The sequence below is a fragment of the Pinus tabuliformis genome, chromosome 3_2, assembly GCF_031772625.1.
Source record: "Pinus tabuliformis cultivar Carrire ecotype Pingquan chromosome 3_2, CPIR1, whole genome shotgun sequence".
Classification (NCBI taxonomy): domain Eukaryota; kingdom Viridiplantae; phylum Streptophyta; class Pinopsida; order Pinales; family Pinaceae; genus Pinus; species Pinus tabuliformis.
This window is the reverse complement of record NC_142302.1, coordinates 458827400-458833613: the sequence shown is the minus strand read 5'-3', so window position 1 is coordinate 458833613 and position 6214 is coordinate 458827400. Positions and strand designations below refer to the sequence as shown.

At 33.6% G+C, this 6214-nt stretch overlaps 1 pseudogene; it reads left to right on the top strand.

Moving 5' to 3' along the window:
* Positions 1-1551: 1551 nt before the first annotated feature.
* LOC149181281 (oligopeptide transporter 4-like) lies at positions 1552-5670 on the top strand (annotated as a pseudogene).
* Positions 5671-6214: the final 544 nt, after the last annotated feature.

Below are 6214 nucleotides of genomic sequence, written 5' to 3'. Positions count from 1 at the left end.
CCTTTTCCTTCTTTTCCGCACGGAGAAAATTTCCCTGAAAAGGGAAAACAAGAAGACCCCTCTCATTCATCGAGATTTCCTTATCTCGAGAATGAGAGGACAGAACCATAATCATCACAAATGTTTGGAATTTAGGTAATTCTTGTAGATCTTCTCCGAAAGTCCAATTCAATTCCACTTCCTTAAGGTCACCTAGGAGGTCGAAGCTAATCATAGTAGCCCTTTGTCTCACGTTTACCCTGGTTATCATGGTTACTTGGGTGGATGTGGGAGGAGGGTGTTACAAAATCCCAACTACCCAATTAATAATTTGGAAACCCTGTTACAAAATAAACATACATATCAACATAGTTAAATGGTAATTATAACATATATATAGTTTGTAAACTATCCTTTTTGCATTGTAATGATTTGGAAGTTAGTAACACCATGTAAACTTATTCAATGCCCTCAAAATGGTAATTCTAACATAGAGATAGTTTGTAAAAAATGTTATCTGCATTTTAATGATTTGGAAGTCAACCATACCATGTAAACTTATTAATTAAGCTGATAGGCATGTCTATTTGATAACATAAATTCTAGAATTTTAAATTAATTATCAGTAATTATTAGGTGGATGGTAGATATTTAACCTCCATGGAAGATGCGAGAATATTCATAGTAGTATATTCATAAATCAAAGGTTAAGATTTATCTCTAATTATTAATTTTTTTTTTCAAATTAATTAATTGAAGAACATGTCATATCAACACCTATCATATGTGGTATTGATGAAACTACTTAGAAGTTAAGAATATACATGGTAAAGTGGGAGTGAATCTCCATAGTTAATAATATTTTTACATGTTTTTTGGAATATATATGCTAAACTCATATATTAATTCTTGTTATAATTAATAACAATTGCTTAGTCTAACTTATAGACTATATAGTCTTTTTCAATCAGACTCTCATATTTTAATTAGAATTAACTAGAACAAATGTCATGAAAAATGCATTTTCTCTATAAGTTAGACAAGGCCAATAACAATAATAATTAAAAAAAAAAGATTATAATTTAAATTAATTTCTATCACTTTTTAAAATCTAAGTAATATGAGATGGATTAATGTCATGAAAAATGCCATTTACTCTGTAAGTTAAATTAGCCTACAACACTAATAATTAAAATATATATATATATATATAATTTAAATTAATTTCTATCACTTTTTAAAATCTAAATAATATGAGATGGATTAACAAATACAAGTGGATTGATGTGTATTTGTATTCACCATCCACTTATTTTATATAGTTTTACTAATTATATATATAATTTAATATTCTATTTTCTATTTATATATAAATTTTTATAGATTGTTTTGAATTTATAAAATTATAAATTTATATCCAGATGTGATTAAACACTATATTAATTATTAATTTTTTTTTCTACCAAAAGGGTGAATAGATCAGCTCACAAAGATCTCAGCCTATCCTTATAACTTAGGCCAGGCTATTCAGGTCTAAATAGCTATTTATTGCTGTGAGTGTAGAGAATTAGAATGGCAATGGACAGATCATTGGAAGTGAGTAAAGAGGAGGAGAATGAGAATTCACCAGTGGAGCAGGTGGCATTGACTGTGAGTACAGAAGACGATCCAACTATTCCTGTATGGACATTTCGAATGTGGTTTCTGGGGCTGCTTTCATGCGTGCTGCTCTCATTTTTGAACCAGTTCTTCAGTTACAGGAAGGAACCACTTATCATCACACAGATTTCAGTGCAGGTGGCAGCCCTTCCCCTTGGGCGTTTCATGGCCTTGGCTCTGCCAAAGCGGAGATTCAGAGTGCCTCTGTTGGGGAAGGAGGTGTCTCTGAATCCAGGGCCCTTCAATATGAAAGAGCATGTCCTCATCACAATCTTTGCCACTGCAGGGCCGCCTTCGGTAATGGATCGGCCTACGCAATGGGTATTTTCAACATCATTAAGGTCTTCTACAAGAGGAATATCTCCTTTTTACCAGCTTGGCTCATTGTAGTAACAACTCAGGTATTAGGTACTGTTTGATGTTTAACTTAATGTTTTATTAAGTGCATGTGATTTCATTCCTATCTTTGTAAATTTATCAGTTTTTGATACTGTGCTGTGATGAATTTATCAGTTTTTGATACTGTGCTGTGATGAATCAGGTGTTAAGATATGGATGGGCTGGACTGCTTCATAAGTATGTTGTAGAACCTGCACACATGTGGTGGCCTGGCACACTGGTCCAGGTGGCCTGGCACACTGGTCCAGGTGGCCCTGTTTAGGTATAAATAAAGTTTATGTTAATGGATCTACTATTTGATATATTTGATAAGTGGTTAAATTTAATCAATATAAATTTATTTGGGGTAGGGAAGTAACATGGATTTACTATTTGATAAGTGGTTAAATTTAATCAATATAAATTTTACATATCACATATCACTTTCATATATTTTACTCAGTAGCAGAATGATTTTCTAGGCTCCATTATATTTTCTTATCAAGTTCCCATATAAATAAAGTTCTTTAATGTGTTTTAAATGAATTATACATAAATCTATTACTTAATAAGTAATAGATTTTAATTAATATTAAAATCTTAAGCACCAATATAACATGTGTCCAGAGAAAATTACATATCACTTTTATACCATAGTGCTGGGCAGCAAAATGAGCCTTTAAACTCAATAATTTTTTCGTTAACACATTCAGAAAAATAATTCTAATGAAATTGATAAATAATAATTAACCAGTCTACCTATTAAGTTACTTTTCATTTTTCATTTAATTATACTGAGAATTGGTCATGGAGAAGGTTGTGTGTTTGATATGCAGGGTATTGCATGAAAAACACCAAGCAAAAGGGATGTCTCGTGATACGTTCTTCTTCATTGCCATGACCTGCAGCTTTTGTTATTATGTATTCCCCGGTTTTCTATTCTCCACCCTGACCAGCGTATCCTGGATTTGTTGGATTTGGCCTCACTCTGTCACAGCACAGCAAATTGGCTCTGGCATGAGTGGTCTCGGACTAGCTGCCTTTGCTTTCGATTGGAACACCATCGCAGCCTTCTTGTCCAGTCCTCTTGTTTCTCCATTCTTTGCCATTATGAATGTCATGGTTGGTTATGTGCTCGTGGTATACTTTGCAGTCCCTCTTGCATATTGGGGCGCTAACATGTACAATGCAAAAGCTTTTCCTATTTTCAGCTTGGATTTGTTCAATGCCCAAGGTCAAAGTTATAATATTTCAGCGATTGTGAACGATAAATTTGAGCTGGATCATGATGCATACAATCAGAATGGTCAAATACATTTAAGTTTGATTTTTGCTCTCTCCTATGGGTTTGGATTTGCCACTATCGCCTCTACAGTTACGCATGTAGCTCTGTTTTACGGGAAGTAAGTTTTGAATTTTTTTTATTGATTTCACTTTCGTTATTATTATTAGTGAATTAAAAGTAAAAATTTCGACTGTAAATTCTTGAAATATTCCAAAATTAAGCATGCATTGTTATGGTGCAGGGAAATATGGGAGCGTGCTGTAGCAGCATCCAAAAACGATAAGCCTGATATCCATACTAAATTGATGCGCAAATACCCTGATATCCCACCATGGTGGTTCTACACTCTCTTGTGTGGGAATCTGGTTTTGGCCATCGTACTCTGCGAGGTTTACAAGGAAGTGGTACAACTCCCATGGTGGGGCTTACTTTTTGCCTGTGCTATCGCTGCATCTTTCACTCTTCCCATAGGTATCATCAATGCTACTACTAATCAGGTAAGTACATGGATTTTCAGTTTGCTTGAGATGAAATTTTATTAGTTGTTTTATAGATTTTATTGGTGGTTTTGTATACTTTATCTTCTTATTTGGTTTTGGCACAGCAACCAGGCTTGAACATTATCACCGAATACATAATGGGATATATCCTCCCTGGGATGCCTATTGCCAATGTTTGCTTCAAGGTCTATGGTTACACGAGTATGCAACAGGCAGTTGCTTTCCTGTCAGACTTCAAGCTCGGCCATTACATGAAAATCCCACCTCGCTCTATGTTCCTTGTACAGGTATGCTAGGTTGAAAATACTCACTCTCCTTCAAAGTTTTATATATAGATATATCCTTCACAGTTTTATATATAGATATATCCTTATGCTTATGGCACTCACCGAGCGTATGAACATAAGCATCATGTCTTGTTTTTTTGCTCTTCAATTCTAATACCATTTTAAGGTATTAACTTTCCATGGGAAAAGGTTTAGTAATTTCATATGGAAGCATAAATAAGTATCAAATAAGTAATAGCAACTTTTCAAGTAAATAAAGTCTCAAGGATAGTCCAAAAGATAGTTTAAGTGGTTGAGATTTTGTTGTTAAGTATTTTGTTAATTAGAAGGTCACAGGATCAAATCTCTTATACCCTTTGGAATTAGACTTGACTAAGCGTGAACTATAGTTAAAAAAAAAAACGCTTCAAAAAAATTAAACTTTATTTTTCCTTAGTCCTGACCATAAACTTTAAGCATAGTTGAAATAAAAACTCTTCAACCCAATTAAACTTTATTTTTTGGTTTGATTTTGTACCATTAACTACTCCAGAAAACTAGGTTGTTATTTATGAGATGATTGAAAAAACAAATAATTTTTTGAGGAGTTCATTCTATCCGTGTCAAAGCAACCACTGTTCGACTTTCGCATTTTTTGAGGAGGTTATTCTTTATGCCAAAAGAACTAGTGTTACTCTTGTTTAAACATGTTATTGAACATCTTCGTGAATGGATGAAAGCATTGCTTTTGTTTACCTTCAAATTTCTCTTTTCCATTATGAAACTTTGCAAATATATTATAGATAAACACATTGCATTATAGATACACATTAGAATTCTTGTTCTTTAGAATAAGGGATTCCATTTTTTAGAAAATCAGAATGAATTTTCTATATTTACTTTATTTGTAGAACGTTCTTTAGATTAAGTTAGTGGTTACCCACATTGATTATGTTGTTTTTAATGATCTCTTGTGGATGCAATGCAGTTTATAAGCACATTAGTGGCTGGAACAGTCAACTTGGGAGTTGCATGGTGGATGTTAACATCGGTGAAAGATATATGTCAAACAGCTCTTTTGTCTCCAAGTAGCCCATGGACATGTCCCAATGATCACGTGTTCTATGATGCATCAGTCATATGGGGTTTGGCTGGTCCCAAAAGGATATTTGGCAAACTTGGAGTGTATCCCCAGTTAAATTGGTTCTTCTTGGGTGGGGCAACTGCTCCAGTTTTAGTGTGGTTGGTGCACAAGGCATTTCCAAATGTCAAGTGGATTCCTCTAATCAACATGCCGGTTATGTTGGGAGCTACAGCCGCAATGCCTCCAGTCAGTGCAGTCAACTACACATCCTGGATCACCGTTGGCACCATATTCAACTATTTTATCTTTAAATATCACAAGGCTTGGTGGCAACGTTACAATTATGTGCTCTCTGCAGGCCTGGATGCTGGTGTGGCCTTTATGACTATACTATTATACTTCACATTGGGTATGGAAAACATACCTATAAATTGGTGGGGAACAAGTGGGGAGAATTGTCCTTTAGCGATGTGCCCCACTGCTAAGGGTATCCAAGTGGATGGTTGCCCTATGTATTAATTTTGATTTGATGGTCATTGTTTTTGCATTATGCTTTTTTATGTGGGCAAGTATGTACATGTATATATGTCATCATCTCATCTCAATGTATATGTGAATACGTAGTTTTCTATTATATAAAATTCAATAAAAGCTTCTTCTACATTCATTTCTATACTTTGTTTAATAGCATCTCTTTTTATTAAATAATTATTTTAGAAAGAAAGTGTGCACATACATATTTTCCCATCACCAACACAATAAAGAGAAATAGGACAAATCCTTTAAAAGTTAAGCTTTTGGCCATGGTTATAAAGAGCTCTTGCTCCAACTTTTATTATAGGTTTGAATAAATAATATTTGATTGTGTTAGTAAAAGATTTAGCTTTTTTAAATTAAGTTTACGGGAACTTTTCGTTGAGGCTAAGAAATAAATTATTTTCTCCACATTCATGGGAGCTTGGATTATTATCATTGAATTATCTATTTTATTATAACTCAATTAAAAGATCAACTTTGTAATAGAAATTTAAACATTTTTTTTCTTTTTATAGTTTTTTTTTTG